Genomic DNA, 13790 nt, shown 5'->3' with positions numbered 1-13790 from the left:
CCCGCTCCTGTCACTATCGCCCGTCCCCTGTCACTATCGCCCCGTTCCTGTCACTATTGCCCCACTCCTGTCACTATCGCTCCTGTCACTATCGTCCCGCTCCTGTCACTATCGCCCGTCCCCTGTCACTATCGCCCCGCTCCTGTCACTATCGCTCCGGTCCTGTCATTATCGCCCCGCTCCTGTCACTATCGCCCCGCTCCTGTCACTATCGCCCCGCCCCTGTCACTATCGCCCCGCTCCTGTCACTATCGCCCCGCTCCTGTCACCATCGTCCCGCTCCTGTCACCATCGCCCAGCTCCTGTCACTATCGTCCCGCTCCTGTCACTATCGTCCCGCTCCTGTCACTATCGCCCCGCTCCTGTCACTAACGCCCCGCTCCTGTCACTATCGCCCCGCCCCTGTCACTATCGCCCCTGTCTCTATTGCCCCGCCCCTGTCACTATCGCCACGCCCCGTCACTATCGCCCCGATCCTGTCACTATCGCCCCGCCCCTGTCACTATCACCCCTGTCACTATTGCCCCGCCCCTGTCACTATCGCCCCGCCCCTGTCACTATCGCTCTGCTCCTGTCACTATCGCCCCGCTCCTGTCACTATCGCACCGCCCCTGTCACTATCGCCCCGCCACTGTCACTATCGCCCCTGTCACTATCGCCCCGCTCCTGTCACTATCGCCCCGCCCCCTGTCACAATCGCCCGGCCCCTGTCACTATCGCCCCGCTCCTGTCACTATCGTACAGCTCCTGTCACTATTGCCCCGCTCTTGTCACTATCGCCCCGCTCCTGTCACTATCGCCCCGCTCCTGTCACTATTGCCCCGCTACTGTCACTATCGCTCCTGTCACTATCGTCCCGCTCCTGTCACTATCGCCTGTCCCCTGTCACTATCGCCCCGCTCCTGTCACTATTGCCCCACTCCTGTCACTATCGCCCCTGTCTCTATTGCCCCACCCCTGTCACTATCGCCACGCCCCGTCACTATCGCCCCGATCCTGTCACTATCGCCCCGCCCCTGTCACTATCACCCCTGTCACTATTGCCCCGCCCCTGTCACTATCGCCCCGCCCCTGTCACTATCGCTCCGTTCCTGTCACCATCGACCCGCTCTTGTCACTATCGCACCGCCCCTGTCACTATCACCCCGCCCCTGTCACTATCGCCCCTGTCACTATCGCCCCGCTCCTGTCATTATCGCCCCGCCCCCTGTCACTATCGCCCCGCTCCTGTCACTATCGCCCCGCTCCTGTCACTATCGTCCAGCTCCTGTCACTATCGCCCCGCTCCTGTCACTATCTTCCCGCTCCTGTCACTATCGCTCCTGTCACTATCGTCCCGCTCCTGTCACTATCGCCTGTCCCCTGTCACTATCGCCCCGCTCCTGTCACTATCGCCCGTCCCCTGTCACTATCGCCCCGTTCCTGTCACTATTGCCCCACTCCTGTCACTATCGCTCCTGTCACTATCGCCCCGCTGCTGTCACTATCGTCCAGCTCCTGTCACTATCGCCCCGCTCTTGTCACTATCGCCCCGCTCCTGTCACTATCGCCCCGCTCCTGTCACTATTGCCCCGCTCCTGTCATTATCGCCCCGCTCCTGTCACTATCGTCCCACTCCTGTCACTATCGCCCCGCTCCTGTCACTATCGTCCCGCTCCTGTCACTATCGCCTGTCCCCTGTCACTATCGCCCCGCTCCAGTCACTATTGCCCCGCTCCTGTCACTATCGCCCGTCCCCTGTCACTATCGTCCCGTTCCAGTCACTATTGCCCCGCTCCTGTCACTATCGATCCTGTCACTATCGTCCCGCTCCTGTCACTATCGCCCGTCCCCTGTCACTATCGTCCCGTTCCTGTCACTATTGCCCCACTCCTGTCACTATCGCTCCTGTCACTATCGTCCCGCTCCTGTCACTATCGCCCGTCCCCTGTCACTATCGCCCCGCTCCTGTCACTATCGCCCCGCTCCTGTCACTATCATCCAGCTCCTGTCACTATCGCCCCGCTCTTGTCACTATCGCCCCGCTCCTGTCACTATCGCCCCGCCCCTGTCACTATCGCCCCGCTCCTGTCACTATCGCCCCACTCCTGTCACTATCGCCCCGCTCCTGTCACTATCGCCCCGCTCCTGTCACTATCGCCCCGCTCCTGTTACTATTGCCCCGCTCCTGTCACTATCGCTCCTGTCACTATCGTCCCGCTCCTGTCACTATCGCCTGCCCCTGTCACTATCGCCCCGCTCCAGTCACTATTGCCCCGCTCCTGTCACTATCGATCCTGTCACTATCGTCCCGCTCCTGTCACTATCGCCCGTCCCCTGTCACTATCGTCCCGTTCCTGTCACTATTGCCCCACTCCTGTCACTATCGCTCCTGTCACTATCGTCCCGCTCCTGTCACTATCGCCCGTCCCCTGTCACTATCGCCCCGCTCCTGTCACTATCGCCCCGCTCCTGTCACTATCATCCAGCTCCTGTCACTATCGCCCCGCTCTTGTCACTATCGCCCCGCTCCTGTCACTATCGCCACGCTCCTGTCACTATCGCCCCGCTCCTGTCACTATCGCCCCACTCCTGTCACTATCGTCCCGCTCCTGTCACAATCGCCCGGCCCCTGTCACTATCGCCTCGTTCCTGTCACTATCGTCCCGCTCCTGTCACTATCGCCTCGTTCCTGTCACTATCGTCCCGCTCCTGTCACTATCGCCCGTTCCTGTCACTATCGCCCCGCTCCTGTCACCATCGTCCCGCTCCTGTCACCATCGTCCCGCTCCTGTCACTATCGCCCCGCTCATGTCACTATCGCCCTGCTCCTGTCATTATCGCCCCGCCCCTGTCACTATCGCCCCGCTCCTGTCAATATCGCCCCACTCCTGTCAATATCGCCCCGCTCCTGTCACTATCGCCCCGCCCCGTCACAATCGCCCCGCCCCTGTCACTAACGCCCCGCTCCTGTCACTATCGCCCCGCCCCTGTCACTATCGCCCCTGTCTCTATTGCCCCGCCCCGTCACTATCGCCACGCCCCGTCACTATCGCCCCGATCCTGTCACTATCGCCCCGCCGCTGTCACTATCATCCCTGTCACTATTGCCCTGCCCCTGTCACTATCGCCCCGCCCCTGTCACTATCGCTCCGCTCCTGTCACTATCGCCCCGCTCCTGTCACTAACGCACCGCTCCTGTCACTATCGTCCAGCTCCTGTCACTATCGCCCCGCCACTGTCACTATCGCCCCTGTAACTATCGCCCCGCTCCTGTCACTATCGCCCCGCCCCCTGTCACTATCGCCCCGCTCCTGTCACTATTGCCCCGCTCCTGTCACTATCGTCCAGCTCCTGTCACTATCGCCCTGCTCTTGTCACTATCACCCCGCTCCTGTCACTATCGCCCCGCTCCTGTCACTATTGCCCCGCTCCTGTCACTATCGCTCCTGTCACTATCGCTCCTGTCACTATCGTCCCGCTCCTGTCACTATCGCCTGTCCCCTGTCACTATCGCCCCGCTCCTGTCACTATCGCCCCGCTCCTGTCACTATCGCCCCGCTCCTGTCACTATTGCCGAGCTCTTGTCACTATCGCTCCTGTCACTATCGTCCCGCTCCTGTCACTATCGCCTGTCCCCTGTCACTATCGCCCCGCTCCTGTCACTATCGCACCGCTCCTGTCACTATCGCCCCGCTCCTGTCACTATTGCCCCGCTCCTGTCACTATCGCTCCTGTCACTATTGTCCCGCTCCTGTCACTATCGCCTGTCCCCTGTCACTATCGCCCCGCTCCTGTCACTATTGCCCCGCTCCTGTCACTATCGATCCTGTCACTATCGTCCCGCTCCTGTCACTATCGCCCGTCCCCTGTCACTATCGCCCTGCTCCTGTCACTATCGCCCGTCCCCTGTCACTATCGCCCCGCTCCTGTCACTATCGCTCCTGTCACTATTGCCCCGCTCCTGTCACTATCGATCCTGTCACTATCGTCCCGCTCCTGTCACTATCGCCCATACCCTGTCACTATCGCCCCGTTCCTGTCACTATTGCCCCACTCCTGTCACTATCGACCCGCTCCTGTCACTATCGCCCGTCCCCTGTCACTATCGCCCCGCTCCTGTCACTATCGCTCCTGTCACAATCGCCCGTCCCCTGTCACTATCGCCCCGCTCCTGTCACTATCGCTCCCGTCCTGTCACTATCGCCCCGCTCCTGTCACTATCGCCCCGCTCCTGTCACTATCGTCCCGCTCCTGTCACTATCGCCCCGCTCCTGTCACTATCGTCCCGCTCCTGTCACAATCGCCCGTCCCCTGTCACTATCGCCCCGCTCCTGTCACTATCGCTCCGGTCCTGTCACTATCGCCCTGCTCCTGTCACTATCGCTCCTGTCACTATCGCCCCGCTCCTGTCACGATCGCCCCGCTCCTGTCACTATCGCCCTGCTCCTGTCACTATCGCTCCTGTCACTATCGTCTCGCTCTTGTCACTATCGCTCGTCCCCTGTCACTATCGCCCCGATCCTGTCACTATCGCCTCACTCCTGTCAATATCGCCCCGCCACTGTCACTATCGCCCCGCTCCTGTCACTATCGCCCCGCTCCTGTCATTATCGCCCCGCTCCTGTCACAATCGACCCGCTCCTGTCACTGTCGCCCCGCTCCTGTCACTATCGCACCGCTCCTGTCACTATCGCCCCGCTCCTGTCACTATCGCCCCGCTCCTGTCACTATCGTCCCGCTCCTGTCACAATCGCCCGGCCCCTGTCACTATCGCCCCGCTCCTGTCATTATCGCCTCGCTCCTGTCACTATCGTCGTGTTCCTGTCACTATCGCCCTGCTCCTGTCACTATCGCCCCGCCACTGTCACTATCGCCCCCTCCTGTCACTATCGCCTCGTTCCTGTCACTATCGTCCCGCTCCTGTCACTATCACCCCGTTCCTGTCACTATCGTCCCACTCCTGTCACTATCGTCCCGCTCCTGTCACTATCGTCCCGCTCCTGTCACTATCGCCCCGCTCCTGTCACTATCGTCCCGCTCCTGTCACTATCGCCCGTCCCCTGTCACTATCGCCCCGCTCTTGTCACTATCGCTCCGGTCCTGTCACTATCGCCCCACTCCTGTCACTATCGCCCCGCTCCTGTCACTATCGCCCCGCTCCTGTCACGATCGCTCCGCCCCTGTCACTATCGCCCCGCTCCTGTCACTATCGCCCCGCTCCTGTCATTATCGCCCCGTTCCTGTCACTATTGCCCCAGTCCTGTCACTATCGCTCCTGTCACTATCGTTCCGCTCCTGTCACTATCGCCCGTCCCCTGTCACTATCGCCCCGCTCCTGTCACTATCGCTCCTGTCACAATCGCCCGTCCCCTGTCACTATCGCCCCGCTCCTGTCACTATCGCTCCGGTCCTGTCACTATCGCCCCGCTCCTGTCACTAACGCCCCGCTCCTGTCACTATCGTCCCGCTCCTGTCACTAACGCCCCGCTCCTGTCACTATCGTCCCGCTCCTGTCACAATCGCCCGTCCCCTGTCACTATCGCTCCGGTCCTGTCACTATCGCCCCGCTCCTGTCACTATCGCCCCGCTCCTGTCACTATCGCCCCCTCCTGTCACTATCGCCTCGTTCCTGTCACTATCGTCCCGCTCCTGTCACTATCACCCCGTTCCTGTCACTATCGTCCCACTCCTGTCACTATCGTCCCGCTCCTGTCACTATCGCCCCGCTCCTGTCACTATCGTCCCGCTCCTGTCACTATCGCCCGTCCCCTGTCACTATCGCCCCGCTCTTGTCACTATCGCTCCGGTCCTGTCACTATCGCCCCACTCCTGTCACTATCGCCCCGCTCCTGTCACTATCGCCCCGCTCCTGTCACGATCGCTCCGCCCCTGTCACTATCGCCCCGCTCCTGTCACTATCGCCCCGCTCCTGTCATTATCGCCCCGTTCCTGTCACTATTGCCCCACTCCTGTCACTATCGCTCCTGTCACTATCGCCCGTCCCCTGTCACTATCGCCCCGCTCCTGTCACTATCGCTCCTGTCACAATCGCCCGTCCCCTGTCACTATCGCCCCGCTCCTGTCACTATCGCTCCGGTCCTGTCACTATCGCCCCGCTCCTGTCACTAACGCCCCGCTCCTGTCACTATCGTCCCGCTCCTGTCACAATCGCCCGTCCCCTGTCACTATCGCTCCGGTCCTGTCACTATCGCCCCGCTCCTGTCACTATCGCCCCGCTCCTGTCACTATCGCTCCTGTCACTATCGCCCCGCTCCTGTCACTATCGCCCGCTCCTGTCACGATCGCCCCGCTCCTGTCACTATCGCCCTGCTCCTGTCACTATCGCTCCTGTCACTATCGTCTCGCTCCTGTCACTATCGCTCGTCCCCTGTCACTATCGCCCCGATCCTGTCACTATCGCCTCACTCCTGTCAATATCGCCCCGCCCCTGTCAGTAACGCCCCGCTCCTGTCACTATCGCCCCGCTCCTGTCATTATCGCCCCGTTCCTGTCACAATCGACCCGCTCCTGTCACTGTTGCCCCGCTCCTGTCACTATCACACCGCTCCTGTCACTATCGCCCCGCTCCTGTCACTATCGCCCCGCTCCTGTCACTATCGTCCCGCTCCTGTCACTATCGCCCTGCTCCTGTCACTATCGCCCCGCCACTGTCACTATCGCCCCCTCCTGTCACTATCGCCTCGTTCCTGTCACTATCGTCCCGCTCCTGTCACTATCACCCCGTTCCTGTCACTATCGTCCCGCTCCTGTCACTATCGTCCCGCTCCTGTCACTATCGCCCCGCTCCTGTCACTATCGTCCCGCTCATGTCACTATCGCCCGTCCCCTGTCACTATCGCCCCGCTCTTGTCACTATCGCTCCGGTCCTGTCACTATCGCCCCACTCCTGTCACTATCGCCCCGCTCCTGTCACTATCGCCCCGCTCCTGTCACGATCGCCCCGCCGCTGTCACTATCGCCCCGCTCCTGTCACTATCGCACCGCTCCTGTCATTATCGCCCCGCTCCTGTCACTATCGCCCCGCTCCTGTCACTATCGCCCCTTCCTGTCACTATCGCCCCGCTCCTGTCATTATCGCCCTGCTCCTGTCACTATCGTCCCGCTCCTGTCACTATCGCCCCGCTCCTGTCACTATCGTCCCGCTCCTGTCACAATCGCCCGTCCCCTGTCACTATCGCTCCGGTCCTGTCACTATCGCCCCGCTCCTGTCACTATCGCCCCGCTCCTGTCACTATCGCTCCTGTCACTATCGCCCCGCTCCTGTCACTATCGCCTGCTCCTGTCACGATCGCCCCGCTCCTGTCACTATCGCCCTGCTCCTGTCACTATCGCTCCTGTCACTATCGTCTCGCTCCTGTCACTATCGCTCGTCCCCTGTCACTATCGCCCCGATCCTGTCACTATCGCCTCACTCCTGTCAATATCGCCCCGCCCCTGTCAGTAACGCCCCGCTCCTGTCACTATCGCCCCGCTCCTGTCATTATCGCCCCGTTCCTGTCACAATCGACCCGCTCCTGTCACTGTTGCCCCGCTCCTGTCACTATCACACCGCTCCTGTCACTATCGCCCCGCTCCTGTCACTATCGCCCCGCTCCTGTCACTATCGCCCCGCTCCTGTCACTATCGTCCCGCTCCTGTCACAATCGTCCCGTTCCTGTCACTATCGCCCTGCTCCTGTCACTATCGCCCCGCCACTGTCACTATCGCCCCCTCCTGTCACTATCGCCTCGTTCCTGTCACTATCGTCCCGCTCCTGTCACTATCACCCCGTTCCTGTCACTATCGTCCCGCTCCTGTCACTATCGTCCCGCTCCTGTCACTATCGCCCCGCTCCTGTCACTATCGCCCCGCTCCTGTCATTATCGCCCCGCTCCTGTCACTATCGCACCGCTCCTGTCACTATCGCCACGCTCCTGTCACTATCGCCCCACTCCTGTCATTATCGCCGCGCTCCTGTCATTATCGCCCCGCTCCTGTCACTATCGCCCCGCTCCTGTCACTATCGCCCCGCTCCTGTCACTATCGCCCCGCTCTTGTCACTATCGCACCGCTCCAGTCACTATCGCCCCGCTCCTGTCACAATCGCCCGGCCCCTGTCACTATCGCCCCGCTCCTGTCATTATCGCCTCGCTCCTGTCACTATCGTCCCGTTCCTGTCACTATTGCCCTGTCCCTGTCACTATCACCCCGCCACTGTCACTATCGCCCCCTCCTGTCACTATCGCCCCGTTCCTGTCACTATCGTCCCGCTCCTGTCACTATCGTCCCGCTCCTGTCACTATCGCCCCGTTCCTGTCACTATCGTCCCGCTCCTGTCACTATCGCCCCGCTCCTGTCACTATCGCCCCGCTCCTGTCACTATCTTCCCGCTCCTGTCACTATCGCCCGGCTACTGTCTCTATCGCCCCGCTCCTGTCACTATCGCCCCGCCCCTGTCACTATCGCCCCGCTCCTGTCACTATCGCCCCGCTCCTGTCACTATCGCCCCGCTCCTGTCACTATCGCCCCGTTCCTGTCACTATCGTCCCGCTCCTGTCACTATCGCCCCGCTCCTGTCACTATCGCCCCGCTCCTGTCACTATCTTCCCGCTCCTGTCACTATCGCCCGGCTACTGTCTCTATCGCCCCGCTCCTGTCACTATCGCCCCGCCCCTGTCACTATCGCCCCGCTCCTGTCACTATCGCCCCTCTCCTGTCACTATCGCCCCGCTCCTGTCACTATCGCCCCGCTCCTGTCACAATCGCCCGTCCCCTGTCACTATCGCCCCGCTCCTGTCACTATCGCCCCGCTCCTGTCACTATCGCCCCGCTCCTGTCACTATCGTCCCGCTCCTGTCACTATCGCCCCGCTCCTGTCACTATCGTCCCGCTCCTGTCACAATCGCCCGTCCCCTGTCACTATCGCCCCGCTCCTGTCACTATCGCTCCGGTCCTGTCACTATCGCCCCACTCCTGTCACTATCGCCCCGCTCCTGTCACTATCGCTCCTGTCACTATCGCCCCGCTCCTGTCACGATCGCCCCGCTCCTGTCACTATCGCCCTGCTCCTGTCACTATCGCTCCTGTCACTATCGTCTCGCTCCTGTCACTATCGCCCGTCCCCTGTCACTATCGCCCCGATCCTGTCACTATCGCCTCACTCCTGTCAATATCGCCCCGCTCCTGTCATTATCGCCTCGCTCATGTCACTATCGTCCCGTTCCTGTCACTATTGCCCTGTCCCTGTCACTATCACCCCGCCACTGTCACTATCGCCCCCCTCCTGTCACTATCGCCCCGTTCCTGTCACTATCGCCCCGCTCCTGTCACTATCGCCCCGCTCCTGTCACTATCGCCCCGCTCCTGTCACTATCGTCCCGCCCCTGTCAGTAACACCCGGCTCCTGTCACTATCGCCCCGCTCCTGTCATTATCGCCCCGCTCCTGTCACTATCGCCCTGCTCCTGGCACTATCGCCCCGCTCCTGTCACTATCGCCCCGCTCCTGTCACTATCGCCCCGCTCCTGTCACTATCGCCCCGCTCCTGTCATTATCGCCTCGCTCATGTCACTATCGTCCCGTTCCTGTCACTATTGCCCTGTCCCTGTCACTATCACCCCGCCACTGTCACTATCGCCCCCCTCCTGTCACTATCGCCCCGTTCCTGTCACTATCGCCCCGCTCCTGTCACTATCGCCCCGCTCCTGTCACTATCGCCCCGCTCCTGTCACTATCGTCCCGCCCCTGTCAGTAACACCCGGCTCCTGTCACTATCGCCCCGCTCCTGTCATTATCGCCCCGCTCCTGTCACTATCGCCCCGCTCCTGTCACTATCGCCCCGCTCTTGTCACTATCGCACCGCTCCAGTCACTATCGCCCCGCTCCTGTCACAATCGCCCGGCCCCTGTCACTATCGCCCCGCTCCTGTCATTATCGCCTCGCTCCTGTCACTATCGTCCCGTTCCTGTCACTATTGCCCTGTCCCTGTCACTATCACCCCGCCACTGTCACTATCGCCCCCTCCTGTCACTATCGCCCCGTTCCTGTCACTATCGTCCCGCTCCTGTCACTATCGTCCCGCTCCTGTCACTATCGCCCCGTTCCTGTCACTATCGTCCCGCTCCTGTCACTATCGCCCCGCTCCTGTCACTATCGCCCCGCTCCTGTCACTATCTTCCCGCTCCTGTCACTATCGCCCGGCTACTGTCTCTATCGCCCCGCTCCTGTCACTATCGCCCCGCTCCTGTCATTATCGCCCCGCTCCTGTCACTATCGCCCCGCTCCTGTCACTATCGCCCGGCTCCTGTCACTATCGCCCCGCTCCTGTCACTATCGCACCGCTCCTGTCACTATCGCCACGCTCCTGTCACTATCGCCCCACTCCTGTCATTATCGCCGCGCTCCTGTCATTATCGCCCCGCTCCTGTCACTATCGCCCCGCTCCTGTCACTATCGCCCCGCTCCTGTCACTATCGCCCCGCTCTTGTCACTATCGCACCGCTCCAGTCACTATCGCCCCGCTCCTGTCACAATCGCCCGGCCCCTGTCACTATCGCCCCGCTCCTGTCATTATCGCCTCGCTCCTGTCACTATCGTCCCGTTCCTGTCACTATTGCCCTGTCCCTGTCACTATCACCCCGCCACTGTCACTATCGCCCCCTCCTGTCACTATCGCCCCGTTCCTGTCACTATCGTCCCGCTCCTGTCACTATCGTCCCGCTCCTGTCACTATCGCCCCGTTCCTGTCACTATCGTCCCGCTCCTGTCACTATCGCCCCGCTCCTGTCACTATCGCCCCGCTCCTGTCACTATCTTCCCGCTCCTGTCACTATCGCCCGGCTACTGTCTCTATCGCCCCGCTCCTGTCACTATCGCCCCGCCCCTGTCACTATCGCCCCGCTCCTGTCACTATCGCCCCGCTCCTGTCACTATCGCCCCGCTCCTGTCACTATCGCCCCGTTCCTGTCACTATCGTCCCGCTCCTGTCACTATCGCCCCGCTCCTGTCACTATCGCCCCGCTCCTGTCACTATCTTCCCGCTCCTGTCACTATCGCCCGGCTACTGTCTCTATCGCCCCGCTCCTGTCACTATCGCCCCGCCCCTGTCACTATCGCCCCGCTCCTGTCACTATCGCCCCTCTCCTGTCACTATCGCCCCGCTCCTGTCACTATCGCCCCGCTCCTGTCACAATCGCCCGTCCCCTGTCACTATCGCCCCGCTCCTGTCACTATCGCCCCGCTCCTGTCACTATCGCCCCGCTCCTGTCACTATCGTCCCGCTCCTGTCACTATCGCCCCGCTCCTGTCACTATCGTCCCGCTCCTGTCACAATCGCCCGTCCCCTGTCACTATCGCCCGGCTCCTGTCACTATCGCTCCGGTCCTGTCACTATCGCCCCACTCCTGTCACTATCGCCCCGCTCCTGTCACTATCGCTCCTGTCACTATCGCCCCGCTCCTGTCACGATCGCCCCGCTCCTGTCACTATCGCCCTGCTCCTGTCACTATCGCTCCTGTCACTATCGTCTCGCTCCTGTCACTATCGCCCGTCCCCTGTCACTATCGCCCCGATCCTGTCACTATCGCCTCACTCCTGTCAATATCGCCCCGCTCCTGTCATTATCGCCTCGCTCATGTCACTATCGTCCCGTTCCTGTCACTATTGCCCTGTCCCTGTCACTATCACCCCGCCACTGTCACTATCGCCCCCCTCCTGTCACTATCGCCCCGTTCCTGTCACTATCGCCCCGCTCCTGTCACTATCGCCCCGCTCCTGTCACTATCGCCCCGCTCCTGTCACTATCGTCCCGCCCCTGTCAGTAACACCCGGCTCCTGTCACTATCGCCCCGCTCCTGTCATTATCGCCCCGCTCCTGTCACTATCGCCCTGCTCCTGGCACTATCGCCCCGCTCCTGTCACTATCGCCCCGCTCCTGTCACTATCGCCCCGCTCCTGTCACTATCGCCCCGCTCCTGTCATTATCGCCTCGCTCATGTCACTATCGTCCCGTTCCTGTCACTATTGCCCTGTCCCTGTCACTATCACCCCGCCACTGTCACTATCGCCCCCCTCCTGTCACTATCGCCCCGTTCCTGTCACTATCGCCCCGCTCCTGTCACTATCGCCCCGCTCCTGTCACTATCGCCCCGCTCCTGTCACTATCGTCCCGCCCCTGTCAGTAACACCCGGCTCCTGTCACTATCGCCCCGCTCCTGTCATTATCGCCCCGCTCCTGTCACTATCGACCCGCTCCTGTCACTGTCGCCCCGCTCCTGTCACTATCGCCCCGCTCCTGTCACTATCGCCCCGCTCCTGTCACTATCGCCCCGCTCCTGTCACTATCGCCCTGCTCCTGGCACTATCGCCCCGCTCCTGTCACTATCGCCCCGCTCCTGTCACTATCGCCCCGCTCCTGTCACTATCGCCCCGCTCCTGTCACTATCGCCCCGCTCCTGTCACTATCGCCCCGCTCCTGTCACTATCGCACCGCTCTTGTCACTATCGCACCGCTCCAGTCACTATCGCCCCGCTCCTGTCACTATCGCCCCGCTCCTGTCACTATCGCCCCGCTCCTGTCACTATCGCCCCGCTCCTGTCACTATCTTCCCGCTCCTGTCACTATCGCCCGGCTACTGTCTCTATCGCCCCGTTCCTGTCATTATCGCCCCGCCCCTGTCACTATCGCCCCGCCCCTCTAACTATCGTCCTGCTCCTGTCACTATCGCGCCGCCCCTGTCACTATCGGCCCGCTCCTGTCACTATCGCCCCGCCCCTGTCACTAACGCCCCGCTCCTGTCACTATCGCACCGCTCCTGTCAATATCGCTCCGGTCCTGTCACTATCGCCCCACTCCTGTCACTATCACCCCGCTCCTGTCACTATCGCCCCGCTCCTGTCACTATCGCCCCGCTCCTGTCACGATCGCCCCGCTCCTGTCACTATCGCCCTGCTCCTGTCACTATCGCTCCTGTCACTATCGTCTCGCTCCTGTCACTATCGCCCGTCCCCTGTCACTATCGCCCCGATCCTGTCACTATCGCCTCACTCCTGTCAATATCGCCCCGCCCCTGTCAGTAACGCCCCGCTCCTGTCACTATCGCCCCGCTCCTGTCATTATCGCCCCGCTCCTGTCACTATCGACCCGCTCCTGTCACTGTCACCCCGCTCCTGTCACTGTCACCCCGCTCCTGTCACTATCGCACCGCTCCTGTCACTATCGCCCCACTCCTGTCACTATCGCCCCGCTCCTGGCACTATCGCCCCGCTCCTGTCACTATCGCCCCGCTCCTGTCATTATCGCCCCGCTCCTGTCACTATCGCCCCGCTCCTGTCACTATCGCCCCGCTCCTGTCATTATCGCCCCGCTCCTGTCTCTATCGCCCCGCTCCTGTCACTATCGCCCCGCCCCTGTCACTATCGCCCCGCCCCTCTAACTATCGTCCTGCTCCTGTCACTATCGCCCCGCCCCTGTCACTATCGGCCCGCTCCTGTCACTATCGCCCCGCCCCTGTCACTAACGCCCCGCTCCTGTCACTATCGCACCGCTCCTGTCAATATCGCTCCGGTCCTGTCACTATTTCCCCACTCCTGTCACTATCGCCCCGCTCCTGTCACGATCGCCCCGCTCCTGTCACTATCGCCCTGCTCCTGTCACTATCGCTCCTGTCACTATCGTCTCGCTCCTGTCACTATCGCCCGTCCCCTGTCACTATCGCCCCGATCCTGTCACTATCGCCTCACTCCTGTCAATATCGCCCCGTCCCTGTCAGTAACGCCCCGCTCCTGTCACTATCGCCCCGCTCCTGTCAT

Source organism: Pristiophorus japonicus, chromosome 5 (genome assembly GCF_044704955.1).
Source record: "Pristiophorus japonicus isolate sPriJap1 chromosome 5, sPriJap1.hap1, whole genome shotgun sequence".
NCBI lineage: Eukaryota > Metazoa > Chordata > Chondrichthyes > Pristiophoridae > Pristiophorus > Pristiophorus japonicus.
This window is presented reverse-complemented; position numbering follows the sequence as displayed.